At 40.3% G+C, this 21,306-nt stretch overlaps 2 long non-coding RNA genes across 3 annotated transcripts; one reads left to right on the forward strand and one right to left on the reverse strand.

Annotated features, from left to right (window-relative positions):
* Positions 1-241: 241 nt before the first annotated feature.
* LOC144231919 (uncharacterized) lies at positions 242-9,508 on the reverse strand. Its single transcript, XR_013335241.1, has 7 exons — positions 9,070-9,508; positions 8,523-8,639; positions 6,272-6,369; positions 3,773-3,845; positions 2,061-2,210; positions 1,494-1,560; positions 242-493 (listed from the first exon to the last, which is right to left on the reverse strand). It is a non-coding gene; the product is annotated as an uncharacterized LOC144231919 (long non-coding RNA).
* A 2,467-nt stretch (positions 9,509-11,975) lies between these two features.
* Positions 11,976-20,452, forward strand: LOC144231661 (uncharacterized). 2 transcript variants are annotated; one of them, XR_013335137.1, is made up of 4 exons: positions 11,976-12,050; positions 12,139-12,202; positions 14,178-14,308; positions 15,993-20,452. It is a non-coding gene; the product is annotated as an uncharacterized LOC144231661 (long non-coding RNA). The 2 variants fall into 2 exon arrangements; XR_013335136.1 differs by having other exon boundaries at positions 14,178-14,298.
* Positions 20,453-21,306: the final 854 nt, after the last annotated feature.

The following is a 21,306-nucleotide window of genomic DNA, read 5'->3' on the forward strand; positions in this document are numbered from 1 at the left end:
TTATATAATGTGAGGTAAAAATCCAACTTCATTCTCCTGCATGTGACTATATCCAGTTGTCTCAGAATCATTTGTTGAAAGCATTATTCTTTTCCCTTTGTATGTGCCGGCATCTTTGTCAAAAATCGATTTTCTGTAGACGGCTAGACGCACAACTCTTCTTGGAGTCATGAGAAAGAATGGGCAGGAGTCTTCTGTAAAGAAGGGTGGTGACTCTTTTCAATAAGAAACTGAACACAAAAGATAGGGGATTTATTAACCATCAATGTTTTCCAGGAATACAGAGCTCAGATAAAGTCCGAAATTGTCAACCCCTCCTTTTGTTCAATAAGAATGGATATAATAAACCAAACTAAACAACTAAAAGGCCAGAATCAACCTAGCAGGATCTGTCTAGGACTTTTGTTGGTGCAGTTCCTGTAAAATAAGCTGAACCATCTGTTGAGAAGGTATAGCGAAGGTCAGTTGTTTTAGAATCTTGAGGTCCAGACATCTGAAACAAAATGAAAAATAAAAAAAAATATTAATATAAAAGATGGAATTGGGGCACCTGGATGGCTCAGTCAGTTAGGTGTCTGACTCTTGATTTTGGATCAGGTCATGATCTCTTGGTTTGTGAGTTCGAGCCCCAACTTGGTCTTTGTGCTGCCAGCGCGGAGCCTGCTTAGCATTCTTTCTTTCCCTCTCTCTCAAAATAAATAAACATTTATTCCCCCCCCTTTTTCTCCCCCATGGTCCTTCGTTAAGTTCCTCCTAATTCTCCTATACGTGCAAACATCACCCCCTTCCCCTCCCCTCACCCCCAACAGTCCTCAGTTTGTTCTCAGCATTCAAGAGTCTCTCATGGTTTGCCTCCCCATGGAGGAGGGCACTTGTGGGGATGAGCACTGGGTGTTATATAGAAACCAACTTGACAATAAACTATTAAAAAATAAATAAAAAATAAAAGGAAATGCAAAAAAAAAAGAAATCATGTGTTGAAACATCAAAAAAACCAAACATTTAAAAAAAAGATGGAGGGCAACTGGGTGGCTCAGTCGGTAAGTGTCTGACTCTCAATTTCAGCTTAGGTCATGATGTCACAGTTCATGAGTTCAAGCCCCACATCAGGTTCCACACTGATGGTGTGGAAACTGCTAGTGATTCTCTCTCTCTCCCTCTCTCTCTGCCCCTTCAGGGCACACACTCTCTTTCTCTCAAAATAAATAAATAAACTTTTTTTTTTTTTAAGATAGAATTATGAGGTGCCTGGGTGGCTCAGTCGGTTGGGCCTCCGACTTTGGCTCAGGTCATGATCTTGTAGTCCTTGGGGTTTGAGCCCCATGCCAGGCTCTGTGTTGACAGCTCAGACCTGAAGGCTGCTTCAGATTCTGCGTCTTCCTCTCTCTCTGCCCCTCCCCCACTTGTGCTCTGTCTCTCTCACTCTCAAAAATAAATAAACATAAAATATTTTTTTAAAAAGATGAAACTAAAGCAAAGAACTAGGAGTCAACCTTGGGAGTCACAGGTTTAGTGGATTCCAACAGGCTGGTGGAAGAAAGTCTTGATTAAACAGCACTCCTGTGGAGATAAACGAAGGTTGCCCAAATGAGAACAAGCAAAGACTGTTTATTCAGAGCTGGCTACCATAAGGAAGTCAGCCACCATCACTTACATTTGGCAGAGACTCAAGGCAGGGAGCTTAGTGGGCCAGCTGTATAGTGAAATGCAAAGGAAGAAAAGACTAGGTATGCTCTGATAGGACGCTGTTGGCAATGAAGAAATTGGAATGAGACTAACCAGAGTTAGGGCATGCTATTAGTTCTCTTATATAATTAGGGGAACATTTTGGCTTTTTATAGCTGGTCTTAAATTGGAAGTGAGGGACAAAATTTAGGGAATCAGGCAGTTATTAACCAAAACCTGACCATTTGGGGCAGTTCCTGCAGAAATGATGATTTGGCCTGCCAGGCTCACTGCTACTGAGGTTGTGGGTCAGAACTCTATTTTTATAGTCTTATAGTCTGGTCATTCCCTGTTATAGTCAGTCTCCCTGTTCCTCATTTCCATCATTAACTCACTGGCAAGAAGCTGACCAATACAGAGAAAGCTAATGATCCAGATCTTCGCTGCTCAGAGATTGTTAGTCATCTCCATAGTCAATTGTATGCAAGATCTTCCTGATCTTTCAGTCGTTTTGTCATCATTGGGATCATCTGATGAGAGAGCACCTGTGGGAGAACATTTGAGACTCTGGATAGAATGCATCAGTTCACCATAATGGCCACATGACAAAAAACAAAAACAATGAACAGTCCCTATAAAATTCTTCAAAACAAATCCCAGATGCCCAACCCAAGTCAAGAGAAAAAATATCATAGGCCATGAGGGCTAACTTTAGAAAGCCAAATAGCTTTCTCCTTAAAGCAAGGCATAGCCTGTTCCACCCTGACTATGTTGTTAATCTAAGTACAGTAAGAATTATTAGCAATAGCACAAATGCCACCAAGACTATCCTAAAAGAACTTCACAGCAATGCAATAGTCCACCAATGAGTGGACACGCCACTCATGCCAATGAGTTGACAACGATCTGTATTCCATCTAAGCAAGCGATGGTATCATTAGTAAGTTATGCAAATTAGTGAAGCTTCTCACACCTTTTCCTACTTGTATGATTCCCACTGATGGGAATATTATCATGAACAATGAATCAGTAATTCCTACAGATAGTGTCCTGAATAATCAAGAGTGGCCTCATTTTGGAACTTATGTCTGAGTTGGAATTTCTAGCCACGGTGATTTACAGAATTAGGGAATTTCTAGCCACAGTGATTTATAGAATTAGGGTTTCTGCCCACGACAAGCATTGGACTACTGTTCTTAAAGGTATTAGTCTGAAACAAACAGAATCAGGAATCCTGGTTACAAAGAAAGTGGTATTTGGTAGGAACACATGAGATCTAGGAAATAATGAGTTATACGTAGCATAAGGTCAAAACTAAGGCCTTATATCAGTTGGGGTACATATTTGGATTCCTGTTAATTTCTTCCAGATGGCATACATTTGGACCATTGCCCTGAGAAGGCTGTGAGAGGTAAAGTTTAAAATTATACAGGATCTGACTGATAGATTGTAATAATTGGTTCTTTTGCATACATGGACACTGATAAAGTCACAGGTTTATTTGTTTAAGGTCATTTTTCCACACAAGTGCAAATAGAAACATCCTTCCTTATAGTCTCATTAGACCATTCCTTGTAGTCTCATTTGGTGAGACTGGAATTGCTCAGAGGTTTTATAATGGGATACAGTGATAGATGGCATATCCAGCTGTCAATAAGACTGAAGGCGGTAACTATTGTTTGAGATAGTCTAATGACGGCATTAGAATGAATATGCTCTGGCCTAATCATTATATAAGGATGGGGGAGGGTGGGAAGGAGACAAAAAGCCTTTATATGTGAATAACAACCAAAGGTCTATAGAAAATAAGCATAATTATTACTAGCAGATAGAGAAAACAGGAATCAGACAGAGGTCTTGGTCCAATACCCTGGGCAGAAACTATTCATTGTCTGAAACCATCTGCTTGATCCAAAGGTATTAGGTGAGCTGTTTCCTTCCAAAGATCATTTGTGTCTACAAGATCTCTGAGTATCCTCAATTTAAATTCCCCCATTAGAGTAGCCTTGTAATTGTGTGGAATTCTGAATTTCTTCCTTAGTTGTTAAACATGAAACCAAGCAGTGTCTCCCTGGCATTTCACTGTTGTATTTGTTGCTAATAGTACCTGATGAAGTTCCTTCCATTGAGATCAAAGCCAGCAGATTTCCTCTGATGTTTCTTCCAATAGACCAAATATCCTAGTTGAAGATCATAAAGAGGTGATTCAAAAAAATGCTTGGGGGAAAGTACCCTGAACCACTGGTGATAGTACTAGGTGTAATACAAAAGCCCCTTGTAAATTTTTTGCCATTACATCATGCAGTAGGGTGGAGTATAATATCAGAGATTAAATTCCCAAATGTGTGGATCTTGCAGTTACCAATTCATAGGGGATAATTGATGTGTCCTTGAGGAAGTGAACTGTGTAGCCATGAGAGCTAGTGAGAGTGCCCTTGGCCAAGAGAACTCAAGGATTTCTGAAAGTTTTGTTAATTTAAATTTAAGGATTTCCATCAGTCTTTTCAACCCTTTCAGATGATTGTGGGTGATAAGAACAGTATAGTTTATAAGTAAGGGAAACATCTTACAGAAATTTCTCACAAGAGTGTCTGTTAAGTGTGCGTCTTGATCACTTGATCACTTGATCACTTGATATAAAAGTCAAGATGCCTCAAGTGGAAAACACAAAATCAAACAGCTTTTTAGTGACCATAAGACTGTAGCTTTTCAGCAAAGAAATGTCGAAGTCCATCCTGAATATAATTGTACAGTAACTAAAACATATCCAAATCTCATAGAAGTTGAAGCCAGTTAAAATCCATCTGAAGGTGTTCAAAGTCCCATTGAGGTCCTTGCTGTGTCTCCCCTTTATAGATTGTCCAGGATTAAGCTGTTGACAGGTGACACATGACCTGAAAATAACCTCAGCTGTCCTTTCAACATTTCCTCACCAAGGTTAAGATAATAATCAATTTGTCTGTTCTGTGATGAGTAGTTTCATGAAGATATTTAGTTAATATCCATTCGAATTTATCTGGTTTAACCACTCAGCCATCTTGAGCATTCCAGGTATTATCTGAGTGAAAGATACAACCAGATCCTTCCTTTTCAAAATCGGATGCTCTATGTTGATATTTTTAATGGCCTCTTTGACTCCTTCCAGAGATATATCCTTTGAGGGTTTAGGTAGGCTCACAACTTTGGGTAAGGCAGAAATTTTAGCATAATGATCTGCTACAGCATTTTCTTTAACTTCTGTATTATCTCTTTTTATATGGGCCTCAATCTTTATAGTGGGCATCCCTCTAGGAAGTAGGAGTGCATCTAAAAATTCCATAACTTCTTGTCCATTTTTTGGAGGATACCAGGAGAGCTGAGAACCCCTTTGTTATGAGGAAGGCATCCCAGAGTCTTGTACTACTCCAAAAGCAGCTCTGCTGTTGGTATCTATATATACGAAACATCTTACAGAATTTTCTCACAAGAATTATCTGTGAGACTGATAGCTAGTTGAAAAGCTCTAGGAAGGGCAGTAAGTTTTGCCACCTGTGCTGATTTTACTTCAGGTAGAGGACTCTATTCTAAAGAACCATCTTCTTAAATTACTGCTGGTAATTTGGTATGATCTATCTGAATTTTAATAGGTTTGATAGTCTCCAGTTTCAGTTGAGGCATGATCCCTCAGCAAATACCACTAGGTCAGATTTCTCAATGGATCTTTGATGCATTGCGCATCTGCAAGGTACAGATAGCTCCCTCACTGAAGTAAGATAATCATGTTGTTGCCATTCTTTCAGGAGCAGGAGAGTGGCAGAATTCAGCTTGTTTCAAGGGTGAAGAGTAATGTGTAAAGAGGAGAGAGTAACAGAGTATCTTAAGAGGTTAATCAGCGGGCTGAAAAGTGTTGTGTGTTCTCAGCCAATAGCAATGTCTGTGCACCAGGAACCATAAGGTTAAGTAGAGAGCCTAGGAGTAGTTCAGCAGAAGCACTGACAAGTTTTGTGATGGCACCGATTACCTTAAGTCAAGAGGGAAAAAGCCTTTACAATAGGGTCAAGGGTGAGATAATATTAAGCAACTGGTTTTTTATGACTCCCATGAAATTGAATTGGAGCTCTAAGGGCTTGTTCAAATTGTTCATGCACAATTCAGTGAAATAGCTTTCTAGTTAGGAATACCTAAAGAAGGAGGCTATTGAAGGGCCTTCTTTAGGTACACAAGACCTATTTGTATTTGGGCTCCCAGATCAGAGTCTCTCACTGACGATTTAGACAATTCATAAAGTGTCGCAATCACAGAAAAGTTTGGTATCTACTGCCTGCAATTTCCAGCTAAATCTAGAAATCCTCCCAGTTGTTACCTTGAAATAAGTCTAGAATAAATTTGGACAGTGGACAGTCTTTAATTTATCAAGAGAGTGTTTCCCTTTCTTAGAGAGGTCATTTCCTAAATAATGGACTATATTGCAGAACATTTGTAATTTTTCTTTTGAAGCATCATGTTCCTTTTCTGCTAAGGCTGAGAGTAAGTAAATGATCCTTTTCACAGGCTTCCTTGTTCTCTGAACAAAGTAAGAGATTTATATTANAGGGAAATTTGGATCTTAGAAATCTTGATTAAAGACCTGGGTAAAAGTAGTAGATGGCTTCAGTGCACCCCTGAGGCATGACTGCCCAGAGATATCGTGGTCCTCCTCAGTGGAAGGCATGGTCTGGACGCATGCTGAAAAAGGCAAAGCAAAGATCCATTACAGTGAAGCCAAAGGCAGTAGGCAGATTAGATGGTATTAGAACTGTGTACTACACGGAAACAAAAGAACAGTTTTGTTGATGGTCTTGAAGTCTTGAACAATTTATATCTTCATACATTTGGTTTCTTTTTTTGGCAGGATGAAAGTGTTACAAGGGCTACTATAGACTATGAGAAGATCTTTTTCTTTTTCTTAAATTTTAAATTTATTTTTGAGAGAGAGAGAGAGAGAGAGAGAGAGAGAGAGAGAGAGAGCGTGCGCATGAGTGGGGGAGGGGCAACGAGAAAGGGAGACACAGAATCTGAAGCAGGCTCCAGGCTCTGAGCTGTCAGCACAGAACCTGACATGGGGCTCAAACTCACGAGCCGTGAGATCATGACCTGAGCCAAAGTCAGCTGCGCAACTGACTGAGCCACCCAGGAGCCCCGGAATATCTTTGAATATAAGGTTTTTAAAGCTAGGTTTGAGCTCTTCCTTTGTGTCTGGCTTCATAAAATGAGTCCGGGAGTTTTCCTTCGACTTCTATTTTTTGGAATGCTGAGAACAAACTGAGGACTGATGGATGTGGGGGGGAGGGGGGGAGGGATGGGCATGGAGGAGGGCACTTGTGGGGATGAGCACTGGGTGTTATGTGGAAACTAATTTGACAATAAACTATTTGTAAAAAAAAATAAAAATAAAAAATAAAAAGGTTTTATGAGTATTTTCTGGTCTTATCTAAGTTTAGAGAAATCTTTATAACTCTAATTAAGAATTAGAGCTTGGGGCACCTGGGTGGCTCAGTCGGTTAAGTGTCCAACTTTGGCTCAGGTCATGATCTCACTGTTCGTGGGTTCGAGCCCCGCATCGGGCTCCGTGCTGACAGCCAGCCCAGAGCCTGGAGCCTGCTTCCGATTCTGTGTCTCCCTCTCTCTCTGACTCTCCCCTGTCCTCTCTCTCTCTCTCTCTCAGAAATAAATAAAACATTAAAATTAAAAAAAAAAAAGAATTAGAGCTTGAATGCCAAGTTAGATTCTATAGGTCCCTGCAGACCTAACACATGGGAAGCATGGATTTTTAGAGGCAACTGGCTTTGGTGGTTTTAGGAGAGATGGGGAAAGGGCCTGGACAAGGGGAAACAGATGGAAAGGATGAAAAAAGAAAGAGATTGAAAGGAAAAGAGGGAGAAGAGAGAACAGGATACAGGGAAGCAGCGGAAGGACAAGAAAGAAGAGGATTTACTAGAGAAAGTTTGTTGTTGTTTGTTGTTACTTAAGTGTGTCAATTTCCTCATAGCTTCAGCCAAAGAAACTTCCAGTGAAGTAATTTTTTATTTAAACTTTGTTTGGAGGCCTCTGCCTACCAATCAGAAAATGCTGCCCATATGTACTGAGAAATCATATTTCTTTCTTTTCTAAGGAACTTTTTAAATGAACAAATTTGTTGAAGTTGAATGCACCCCAAGTACTCACTAAAGGCTTAAGTCATACTTGGGAATATTATGACATTTGGAAAAATAAGTACAAGAGTAAGGACTGTCACGAGAGTGGATATACGAAACAAGAGTTTTCCCAGAAGAGAAGACGATTCAGATTTAGATGTTCCCATAAGAGCTGCCAATGCTGGTAGAAATGAAATGTTTCTGCAACTCATATCTCAAAACCCAAATTCATGATTGGTCACCTTCAAACACAGACTCGACAATATATACTCTCTGGCATGCGGAATATCAGAGAGAAGGCTCTCTCTGAATCATATGGGAAAAAAAAGCCTTAAGGACAAAAACTTGAGATGGAAAGAACTTCATCCAGTTTTACTGGGCGACTTACAACAAAGTTTGTCCAAAGGGACAGTTCTGGTAAGAATGGCAAACTCATCAGTGTGTGAGGCCGCCATGAAAACTAGGCTCAGAAGGCATATGCCTGTGTTCTAGCATATGATTCTCCTTATGACATATAGCACCTTTAGACAGCACCCCACAGAGCAGTAACACAAATGCAAACAAAAAGGGATGAAAAAAATGGCTTGATTCCACCAATGATGCCAAACCAATGGGCACCAATAACAAAACCCGGGTACAAAACTCAGAAGAAATGACCAAGTAACTCAACACAAAGAGTGGAGTTCAGGCTTGTGGCTGACTTACCACCTCCTTGTAGACTTGACAAGCAGTGAGCAGTGAGACACAACAGGTTCTGGTCTAAGACCGGAAGCCATGGTGATGATCAGTACCAACTGTATCTTGTTACAACTTCCAAGAACACTGTGGTAAGAAATGAAGATCACTCAGATGAAAACAAACAAATGCTGTTCATTCAGAGCTTGCTATAGCAACAGAGTTACTACCATCACTGGAGTTGGGGAGGAACTCAAATGCAGGTAGAGTCATGGAAAGCTCTGGAGTGGAAAATGGGAAGGCTTAGGTGAACCCGAAGTGGAGGCAGTTGTGTTGTAGAAGCTAGAGGACTAACTAGAAGTGGTCCATCCTATATGATTTATTAGAATATATTCATTCGACATATAAGTTAGAGGACAAAAATGAGAGAAGCTGTTAATTACTGACCAGGTTCTGGATTGGGACTGCTCTTGAATAATTTGCATTTGACTTCTTAGACTAATTGCTATAAAGGCTGTGGGTCAGAGCTCTATTTTTGTATATGGTCTGGTCATTGTTTATATTTTCAGTCTCTTACCTCTCATTAAGCTTTTGAAGATGAGAGGTCAGTTATATTGCTGGTGGTGTCCACAGCATTGGTTGTTCTCCAGTAAGGATGAATGACCTGGGAATGTCACCACACTTGCTTGGTAGTCCAAACAGCAGCTTATGCAGGGAAAGATGTGGACTATGAATGGTCAGATGGGATGATGAATCCTTCTAATCTTATAAAAAGTCCTTAGGCTTGAGCTTGCAGTGACTCTTCAGATCTTGGAGGCAAAGATCAGGGAAGGCAATTTTAGAGTCCCAGTAAAAACTTGGCAATCTGTAGTTCTCAGTGACTCCAAGTAAAGAAGGAGGCATAAAAATGGGAAGGTTTGTTTAGAGGCTAAGATTAGTTCATAGCCAAATATTGAAGGAAACTGGAAGAATTGAAAATTTGGTTAAGGGTTGACAAGTTGTGCAAGGTGAGATAATGTGGTCCAAGATACAAGTAAACATCAAACTGGTTTTTGCACAGGGAACCAGAAAGCTTGGTACCAGACAAAACAAAGTTTGCATATCGATCAGCTACCTGCAATTTACAGAGGTGCAAAATAGCTCAAAGGCAATGAATAGGGTCAGAGTCAGGAAAATCCAAAAGAGCATGCTACAGTTTCCCATTGAAACACAAAATGCTCTCTAGAGTCCCTTTCTCCCTCTCAATCAAAGACGATCTCAAAGGAAGATTCTTCTTCTTCACAAAATAAGGTCGGCCTCCTTGGCTGTGGCCTGGGTATTTACATAGATGCAGCAAGAATGCCATAGTACCACCTAGGTCTTATATTGGCTTCGCTGGACGTTTTCATAAACAGTCTCAGGTTGGACTTTTCAAGGCCTCTTGAGGCTAGGAAGCCAAGCCAAAACTTCACCATCATCTTCCACCTGCAGTACCTAGTGATTTGGTGAGCATTCCTCTCTTCCCTGAGGTCCTCCAAATATCCTAAGCCTCCTGAGTCTGCCAGCAAGTGACCTTCCTTGCTCACCTATCAGGCTGGGGACCCTAGAGAGCCGGTGGCCGGGCCAGCTTTCCCCAGAGGGACTTTGTAAGCATTGGCCCATAAAGGCAACCTTAACTCCTGAAAAGGGTCTGGTCACAAGCGATGAAATGAGCATCCTTTGCAACTGTGACATTACAGGCAGAGCCAGCCTTCATTAACCAATGCTTCCAGTTATGTCCTATGAACCAGGTGGCCAGGCTCTTACTGAATCTATGCAAATAACTACCGTGCCGCAAAAACAGGAATACTCCATGAGAGTCCCCAGGATTTGGAAGGGTGAGTCAGGGCAGAGAAGAGAAATGTTTCCTTTCTGTTTTACAAGAGCACAGTCTACTAAATTGTTAGGAGTGATAGATAGCTTGAGAGGAAAGAGAAAGCGCTTCCTTACATCCAGAAAACAGAACCCGAGAGCACCAGCACTGTTGCAAACAAAGCCCGTAATCGTGAATTATCAGCGCAGTCGGTCCTGTGTAATTAATTCCTGTTCCACTTGATCTCATGAACACGTCTGCTTCTTGACTGGACGTCTGGAACTCCTGACTCAGTCCACTGGTATGATCTCATAGTTATTTAAACAATACGATCAGAAGCCTGAACCCAAGAGTATCTGGCATAATCTTCAGCAGGCTCTTTGACAATCCTTTGTTGAAGATGGAACATTCTGCCTTATAGCCGATTCCAGGTCTTCATGGAAGCATCAGGAGTAAAATAAACCATACAAACTGTCTGTCAATGACAAAAGACTAGAAATGTCTTGTGGTTACTTCCTACTGATATTTTCAAAAGAGAACGATCTGAAGAGTTCATTATAAGAATCATGCAATTGACAAGCATATCTGGTTGTGTCCATGGCACACAAAACAAAATAAAGTCAATCCAAAAAAGTTTTTGACAAACTAGGTTTAAACACAAAGATGTATGCTTATTTTTGAAGAAAAGATTACATCTAATTTATGACAACAGATAGACATAATCTTCACAGAGAAAACATTTTCAGGTATAACATAAAAATCCTGAAACATTAGATGCCGTATAAACCGAGCACAAAGTTAGAATATACCAAGAATATGTCAAGATCATCAAGTAAATAGATTTAATACATCTAAAGTAGGCTCTAAACATCAGTAGTAGATTAATAAAACTTTATAGATAAATGATGTGAATTCCCAGTAGAAAACTACTGCCAGGAAATACACTAAATTCACATTAAAGAAGTAAAGTTGCAACCAAATTATGTTTTTAAAAATAACTAAAATTATGAATGCTAATATAATACTGCTTTTGTTTTATAGGCAAAGCAACACTAACACTCTGATACACAGAAACATATCATGGTCAGCAAAAACACTGATCATTTTCTAGAACCTTCCCACACAGGATACAATTGTTTAAATATTTACGTTAGTAATGTTTTACCCATACAAATTTAACCCAGGGAAGTCTAAGCATTTCTTCTGATCTGAGAATATTTCCCATTTAACACATCATTAGTAACATATCAATAACCCTAATTGTTCCCAACATTTCTCTTTTCACAAGGTGAAAGAACAAATCTTTGTGATTTGGGGGGAACCTTTTGCAAAATCTCAAAAAACAATTTTAGGTGCTGACAAGGTTAATCAAACTTTGAGCTTGACACAACTTCAGGATCACAAAGCCCTCAACCCCATGTAAATTTTCTGCACTTAAATTTGTTTGCTTCTCTCAAGTGCAACCCCATGTGCTTAGCCACAAACCAAAGCTTCCTGCCTTAACTTCCTTGTTAGTACAACATTTGATGAAGGCTGTTTCAAGAACCCCCTCCCATACCAGTTTTCATCCCCCCCCCACCTCCTACTCTCCACAGCTACCTATCCCAGGCATCTCTGCATTTAAAAGCTCTGCCCGCCCACCCCTCCCCAGAGACATTTCTGACTTAGTCTTTGAGCCTCTTCTTACTATGACACTCCTCTTCTCCTATTGCAATAACCCCCTCAATGTAAGCCTTCATACTAACATCCATTGGATTTTTTTATTTCACAAGGATGATGCTGTAACTCTGACAGGACTTTGCTTTCTTCACCCAGGCGTCAAGGCCATCTGATCAGGTGCAGGCTCCTTTCCCGGCTGGGGAAGTCGGGATCCACAGCGGTGAGTCTAAATCCTGGTGCAGTGTTTCAAACACGTGTCTGTTGTCGCATGGTAAAGACTTGGCTTTATTCTTCACTTTTGTCTTTTTTTTCCCTTCTATTTCTCTGCCTTCTTCCGGTTTTTCTGAGTATAGTTAGAGCCCCTGACTCTCTCCTGGGATAGCACACCTTGGGTAGAGTCCTTAGCACTCTACCTGCTGGTATTCTTTTCATTATCATGGGAAATTGTCAATCTAATCATTGTTCCACAGACCCCTTCCCTCTGGGGATGTATTCGGACATTATACACAGTGACTTCACCCAATTTCTTCAAAATGACAACACTTCACTAAAATAAGATCCTCAGAATTCCAGTGGCCTCTTTGGGTAACTTAGGATCTTTTCAACTGACTTATTCTGAGCAGGGCTCTAGAATCCAATGACACCAAGATTTCATCCAAACAATGGAACTGCTTTTATTGTTTGGTACAAAGAAACAGAACAATGTCTCTTCCACAAACATTTTCAGAGACCATTGCTTCCTTCAAAGGCCATTTCCCTTCCTCAGTGTTTTCTAAGACGCATCCCTTCCCATCATCCTCCCCTAACTTCTGCCTCCTTTCTTCCATCCTCAACTTTCTCTTCGGCTCCCTAGAATCCTTTGTCCTCCCCTCTTCAACACCGCTACCTCCTCTTCTGGCTATCCACCTTGCCAGCCCTTCCCTTTCTCACTCGGGCTCCTCAGCTCCCTGTAGACATCTGATATTTAAGTCCCTCACCACTGTCGGGGCTGTGAGGAGCTCAGCGACCCCAAGAACAAAAGCCTGCAGCTGAAAAAGCTAATTGGAAATACGCTGCATGTTTTCTCCACTCAGATGGACTTTGGAGACACCAGATGGCCACCTGGTTTCTCCCCCATCGCTCTCCCAAAACGTAGTCCACAGCCTCCATTCGATACATATCAGGACAAAGTACATCTTGAGGGGCTCTGCCACAAATACTGGGGAAACTGCTTCAGCTCTTAAACTGAGCAAGTTACTTTAATTTACCCCATCTGCCAGAAACACAATCCTTAAAAATGTAAAAGTGAGGCAGGGATTAGAGTCAGCTCTTTTACATGAACCAGTGAGCTTTGAGTCTTTATGTTTCTATCTGAACTACTCTATCTGTTGAAATTAAAATTTAAAGCTATAAGCTCTTTATTTGTGTCTATCGGTATGTGTGTGTATGTATGTTGCTTTATGCACGTGTAATATTTTCCTACTTCCAAATGGTATGACCACATCGTATTCTAAAGTCCCTTAAAGGAGCTCCTTATGGAATGGCTAAGAAATAAAAATAAGAGTTTGATAATTTTAAATATTTCTGAAATTCCCAGAAATTAAGACAATTAAATCTCTAATATGTTCGATGTAGGGGGAAAATATTCTCATAAAAACTTAGCAAAATGCTTCTAAAATTCAGGCTCACATGACGTAGGTAAATCTGGCAAATGGGACTAGTTAAAATGTTGTTGGTTTAATAACTACAGTTATGCCTTTTGAGTTATCAGCCTTGCCAGAACACATTTTTATTTTACTCAGGTGTGTGCTTCCTAAACTCATTCAGGATAAGTTTACTTTTTGCTTGATAATCTAGATAGACTGTTGGTATATTTTAACAACATGCTTGATCTATGTTCATGGCATATCATGTCTGAGAATTATGATAGTGTATCTGTCATCTTTTCCTTTGTAAATCCATTATTTATGATCCTTATGCTCATCCATTTTCAAAAATTACATATAATAACCAGTCTTCTTTGAAAACAGGATTAATCATGCTAATTAAACATTAGCATGTTTTGTCTAAAACTTATTGAACTGACTTTTTCAGTGTCCCATCAAATTTCCTTATCTATTGTATTATTTTTATAGTGAACTCTGCTCAGACCTTTCACCTTTGACAACTATCAAAAATGCACTAACCATGGCTATTTTGTTTTCTGTCATCCCCAGGTGGTTTTATGTTTTAGTCCGATGCTTCTGGAAGAGCCCTTGCAAATCACCCACTGGCTGAGTGCTCTGTCTTCAATGAGAAAGGATTATCGTAGAGACCTATGGAGGCCTACTATGTCAGGTACTCTTGGGTAAGGCTCTTGATGGCACTGCTTAAATAACTTTGGGGCCACCCTGGTAGACTATGTCAGGATTTCTAGAACTCTAGGGGAGAATACAGATTTATGAGACTACTAACCCAAGATCAAGTGGAACAGGAATTAATTACACAGGACCGACTGCGCTGATAATTCACGATTACGGGCTTTGTTTGCAACAGTGCTGGTGCTCTCGGGTTCTGTTTTCTGGATGTAAGGAAGCGCTTTCTCTTTCCTCTCAAGCTATCTATCACTCCTAACAATTTAGTAGACTGTGCTCTTGTAAAACAGAAAGGAAACATTTCTCTTCTCTGCCCTGACTCACCCTTCCAAATCCTGGGGACTCTCATGGAGTATTCCTGTTTTTGTGGCACTGTAGTTATTTGCATAGATTCAGTAAGAGCCTGGCCACCTGGTTCATAGGACATAACTGGAAGCATTGGTTAATGAAGGCTGGCTCTGCCTGTAATGTCACAGTTGCGAAGGATGCTCATTTCATCGCTTGTGACCAGACCCTTTTCAGGAGTTAAGGTTGCCTTTATGGGCCAATGCTTACAAAGTCCCTCTGGGGAAAGCTGGCCCGGCCACCGGCTCTCTAGGGTCCCCAGCCTGATAGGTGAGCAAGGAAGGTCACTTGCTGGCAGACTCAAGAGGCTTAGGATATTTGGAGGACCTCAGGGAAGAGAGGAATGCTCACCAAATCACTAGGTACTGCAGGTGGAAGATGATGGTGAAGTTTTGGCTTGGCTTCCTAGCCTCAAGAGGCCTTGGAAAGTCCAACCCGAGACTCTTTATGAAAACGTCCAGTGAAGCCAATATAAGACCTAGGTGGTACTATGGCATTCTTGCTGCATCTATGTAAATACCCAGGCCACAGCCAAGGAGGCCGACCTTATTTTGTGAAGAAGAAGAATCTTCCTTTGAGATCGTCTTTGATTGAGAGGGAGAAAGGGACTCTAGAGAGCATTTTGTGTTTCAATGGGAAACTGTAGCATGCTCTTTTGGATTTTCCGACTCTGACCCTATTCATTGCCTTTGAGCTATTTTGCACCTCTGTAAATTGCAGGTAGCTGATCGATATGCAAACTCTATCTTGTCTTATAGACACTTAATTAGCTTCCTTTCCCACTTTGGGCAAACTAGCATTGATACCTGCTTAGAAATCAGATCTGGATCTTTTACTTTAGAGAGATTGTCAGCCCTTACCAAATTTTCAATTCTTCCAGGTTCCTTCAGTATCTGGCTACAACCTTTCAAATTAATCTGTACAACTTTTCTCCCTACTTCCTGACTTCAAGTCACTGAGAACTAAAACATGATTGCCCAGATCCCTATTTGGACTCTAGGTTCCTTTGTCACTGGGCTTTTCCCCCAGGATCTGAAGGAACACTGCAGCAGTCCATGCTTGAACCTGACTGCTCCCAGACAAGCTGATGTCTGGGTCACTAAGAAAGTCTGGTGAAATGCTCAGGTTATCCGTGCCCTCCTAGAGAGATTACCGGGCTCTGGGCAACACAGTTGAGACCATGATATGACTCAGAGAGCAGTGCTGCACAATGAAACTATTTCATCCACTGACCTCCTGAATTTGACTAGGTTGGATACTCTTAGGGTTTGACTTCTGTCTCTTTAATACATTCATTTATGCTAACATTTATCTTTTTGTTTTTAATTTTAGGCATCCCATTTAAGAACATTGAGACAACTGACCTCTGCCTGCACTCCAAACAAATGATTCAACTAGTCTTCTAGGGACTTCACTGAGAATATGGTGGCCCTGAGGTCTAGTTCACTCAGACATCTGCTGATTGGGTTATTCCTTCTCCTTGAATTGTTCATGGGGAGTTTCTCAGAGCCCACCTTGAACAAAGAGAGGAACTGACAAGGCTGAGGAAACTTTGTGCTTCTCACACAAGTTTAGGCTGCTTTGCTGAGAACCGCTAGGTCCCAGCTCTGCAAATTTTCTGCACTTTTGCTTGTTTACTTCATCTGAGACCCAGAATCCCAAGTTTTTGTGCCCGAGCACAAACCAACTTTCCTGCCTCAACTTTTCCATGAGTACCATATTTGAGGCAGTTCATTAAGTTTTGAGGCAAATTCCACACACCAGCTGTTAGAATGGCATCCTTCTTCTGCTTTCCCTGGGCACCTATCCCAGAGTCTCTGCTTCCAGAAGCTTCACTTGCCTTCCCCTTGCCTGACACTGCTCTGGCTTAGGCTTTGAGGCTCTCTCTGCCATAGTCTCTCTGCAATAATATCTTTTCTTACTCGGGTCCAGATTTAATTCTTTTTTTTTTCCTTGACAGTTTCTTTGGCAAAAGATATCATTTAGGATTTTATTTTTGGAAAGTAAAATACAAAAAGTAGTCAGAAGTTTTAAACACTTGATTAAATAGGATCGTGGATTACTGAAAAATAATAGCTGGTTATCTAGTTCACTAAAATGACAATATAAATTTAAAAGTAGATCTAGAAGTTACGTGACTATAAAGAACTTCAGTTCTTTTTAAGTGAAAAGACTTTGTTCTCTCAAGTAATTAAAGATATGACAAAGTCAATACAAAGTATAGGAAACAAGTCTAATAAGACCCTGAATAGTTGTTTCTAGGCAGATTATTCTAAAGATAAAGAAAAATATATTTTACAAGCACTTATTAAGAGAAAACCAGAATCCAGGAAGAAATGTCATTTTAATAGAGAGAAAACCAAATGCTAGTTTTGAAACAGCATATTTGGTACTAGCGATCTTATTAAAAATCTTATAAATAAGCTCATAAACCTTAGCTGGCATTGACTATAAGAAATACAATTCCCTTTCCATGAACCATCTGTAACTTTCTCTATCCAGACAAGTCTTGTCATACACTTGTCTCTCATTTTGGAACTAGTCATTTTACTTGAAAACAAAGCTACTCTTGTTTTCCTTAACAAAATACCCCCTGCATGCTTTGCATGCAAAGTTTTCTGCTGCTACTACTCCTGTTAGAGTCTCATTCATGTATATTGATTCTAAGTTTTCACTACAGCCACTTCTGTTGCATAAAGAAAACTAGGAGATGGAGTAAGAGAAGAGTTATTCCCAGGGAATGTATTAAAACAGCGAGGCAGATCTTACTAGAACTGCTGCCGTAGAGAAGAGAGGCTTTGGTATAGACCTCAGTCTTATTCCCATGCAGTACCGACAGCTGGAGATCTCAGCCAAGAGCCGAGGGAGGGGGCGAGTGGATAGAAAATTACTGAGAGGAACTTGGTCAGATACCAAAGTAGGGGGGTTCTTGCTAAATTGGCTTAACAGGATTCTTACTAAAAGCAGGTGCCAAGGACTTAGATATCTAGCAGGGCACGAGGAGCTTGATCAGATATCAAAGATCATCGGATATCAAAGATGATCAGATATAAAGGAGGGGCACTTGTCAATTAACTGGCTTAGGATTCATTGCTAAAATGGGGCTTAGCAGGCCAAGGTCAAGCCTAGTCTAGAAGAAGGCTCACAGGAGCCTCACTAAAGTTTGCTCAAAGAAGGAGAATTTGCTAGCAAATAACTACAAACTGTCTTTCATATACCAGTATTTTCTAGCAGACTAGCAGAGTTTATAAATGTACATCTCAACGTCTCATAATTTTTATAGTCATAAATGTCCCTTATACTGTAACTACTCAATGTGGCAAAAATGAACATGTCCATTAACAGACCCAAATAGATAGCCTCTCTGTATTATATAAAAGTAAAAGGCCAAAAGTATATAAAATGAAATTGTACGTAGCAATTAATGCTTCAATATTTTATCTCACTTAGATATGATTTAGGTATCTAATGAATATTCATGAATTAACTCAATTGGGCATCGGTCCAAGGTCTTAAGCTACCAATTGATTTTGGACACTGTCTTCAAGCTGACATACTACAAAATATAATTACATTGAAGTAAAGTTTGTCCAAATAATGATTTAATTTGACTAATACAAATGTACGTTTTTTATAATCTTAAAATATAGTAACTGAAATGATAGTACATTAAATCAGCCAAACTTCATAAATTGAGGAAAAACCTGCCTGCATAAAATAAAAATATATGTTTGTATTATATTTAATGCTGACAACTCGGAAGATCTAGCTGTTTTTATTAAACCAATACTATTAAATTAGTCTCATTTGCTAAAGTTACCTAAATTATGTAAACTTAAATTCTTAGAACATTTGAATTATTGCCTGTAAGAATGTATTTTGAGCACACTGAAAGTATTAGAAATTTAATTTTTTCAGTATCTTGGAATTTTCAAGAATAGTCCCATATGCCCTTAGATAGCTCTAAGTTGATTAGAATAAAACCCTTAAAACTTTTTTTTATAATGTAATTTAGTAATACCATCTGGACGTAGGAAAATACTACATATCTATAGATACATAAACATGCATATAGATCTGGAAAACTTATAGCTTCTATTCCAATATTTTAGCCCATACATCAAGGGCAAACCAAGAAATGCAAAACTCATTTTTCATGTAAAAAGAGCTCTTATCTTCCAACTGGGTACAAATTCTTAGTCAATTTGATTCAAAATTGGGGAAAATGGATAAACAAACAGAAAAGAGTAACAAACATGATTTTCTGTCATCTCTCATTCAATGGAGACAAAATACCTATAAACCATTTAATTCACTTACAGAGATAGCCAATTCGTCTAACTACAAAACCAAAAAAAAAAAAAAAAATTTGTCACCAGAAATTAACTAAAGACTCAAAAAAAATCAAAGTCAAATTCTTACCATGCTTCCAACAGACAAAAGTCTGGGACACAGGACCAGGATCAGGACTCACCTTTAGATCCCTGGGTTGCCAGCCAGGAATGGAGCAGAAAAGCCTCCAAATGGCCTGATTACCTGGCTAGAGCAGATGGGAATCTGAAGGCAAGGTGCCGTCCTGGGTCAGACTGTCAAAGACAAAAACCAGACAAGTTAGGAGACTGATAGGATGGAGACTCTCACAATGGCAGCATCAACCCCAGTCTAAGTATCTTTGGAGCACCTCTACTTTTATAGACGTTTGCAAATGAGGTGGTTTTACACCGTGGCTTTGCAAGCTGCAGAAGTGAGCCTTATGTTTCAAAACAAGAAATGTTTTTCCCAAATATGGCCAGCTCGCTACCTTCGGAGAGCAGAGAGCTTTAATCTCTGTTAATCAACCATGAGCTAAAGAACAGGATGTGAAAGTGTCTGTTTTGCCTTGTCAGCACATTCAGACCAAGGCGAGGAAGTGTGCTGGGTTTTGTCCCACGTGATCAAAGATCTTGTAGCCAAGAGTTTCAAGCGGAAGTAACAACACGTGATCAAAGATCCTGTAGCTAAGGGTTTCAAGCGGAAGTAACGACAAAGGAAATGAAACTTCTAGTCACCCCTGCAGCTAGGCTAAGTCATGTCTCCTTCCTCAGCCCAGTGGGCTCTTCTACATGGAATATACTTACTCTCCATGCCCCCCACCCCACCACACATGCACTCTTTACATGTAGCCTCTCTTCCCCTCTTAACAATTCTACCCACATCTCTCCATTTCCACTGATGCCAGCCGAATCACCTGACTGCTTCAAAACTACTGCACTACCCCCTAAGTGGTCTCCTGCCTTCCCTACTTTTCTCCCACAATTCAGTTTCCACCAAGCAGTCAAAGCGAACTAAAGTGAAAATTGATTTTTTTACTACTCTGTTCAAAAGTTTTCAATCTCTCCCTTTTATCTTTCCAAATGGTCTACACTGCATAGCAGAATGTGCCAGCCCTTCACGTTCTGACTCCCCTCCTTCTTTTTGCCGGCCTTGAGCATACTCTACTCCCTGGCTCTACTGAACATTTGAAGTTCCCAAACACCCCATGCTCTTCTCCATGCCCACATGCTTGTGTGTGTTTTTCTTTCTGCACCTAATGCCCTCTCTCCATCTAGCAAAGTCCTTAATGCGTGTATACACAAAGTTTAGATGACACATACTCTGGGTTCACCCTGGCCCTACCTGTTCTCTCAGCCTCCCCAAATCTGAATGGGATGGAATCCCTCCATTCCATACTCTCTTCTTTCATAGCACTTACTGTACCATTTGGAAAATTCCTCTTTGCCCGTCCCTGCAAATAAACAAGAAACTCCCTGAAAGTTGAGACTATGTTCTTTATTGATTTTTAATGGCGAGGGCAGATAGGGGAGCTGCGGTACTGAGCGGGCACCAGTTCCCAGAAGGCAGTTTGTGGCGCACCACAAACATGCAGTGAACACTTGTGAAATTATTAAGGGGGTGAACTGACCATGCACCATTATAATTGTACAAGATGGTGGGATGACACAACGCGTCTCACAATCGTGTTGTGGAAATGAAACAAGCTTATGTAAAGCAAGTTTTAAAAAGCTGAAGAATATCTGAGACAGAACATGAAATAGAATGATTTAATTTTTAAAAAATGTGTCACATTGGGGTGCCTGGGTGGCTCAGTCGGTTGATGAGCGTCCAACTTCAGCTCAGGTCATGATCTCGCAGTTCATGAGTTGGAGCCTCACATCAGGCTCAGTGCTGACAGCCCAGAAGCCTGGAGCCTGCTTCTGATTCTGTGTCTCCCTCTCTCTGCCCCTCCTCTACTCGTGTACACTCTTCCTCTCTCTCTCAAAATAAATGAACATTAAAAAATAAAATAAAGTAAAACAAAATAAAAAATGTGTCCCATTTCACAAAACCTAATCAATGCTCGTGCCCAGCAACCAGCCACCTTAGGAGTCTGGATATGGACGTATTTGGGAACTGCCTTTCTTCACTCAAAGACAGGAAGGGATTCCTCCTTAGATACTGATTCCAGAAACAGTATCTGAGCAAGCTGCATTCCGAAATCCATTTCGTTCCTTTTTAGTTAAGCGACATGAATATCCTCCTGGCTTTCATGACTATGGGATACATTCCCCCAAATCAAATTTACAAGTACAACGATCTTGGCACCACACAGTGCCCTGCACATAAACAC

Source organism: Crocuta crocuta, unplaced genomic scaffold (assembly GCF_008692635.1).
Source record: "Crocuta crocuta isolate KB4526 unplaced genomic scaffold, BGI_CrCroc_1.0 scaffold260, whole genome shotgun sequence".
Lineage (NCBI taxonomy): Eukaryota > Metazoa > Chordata > Mammalia > Carnivora > Hyaenidae > Crocuta > Crocuta crocuta.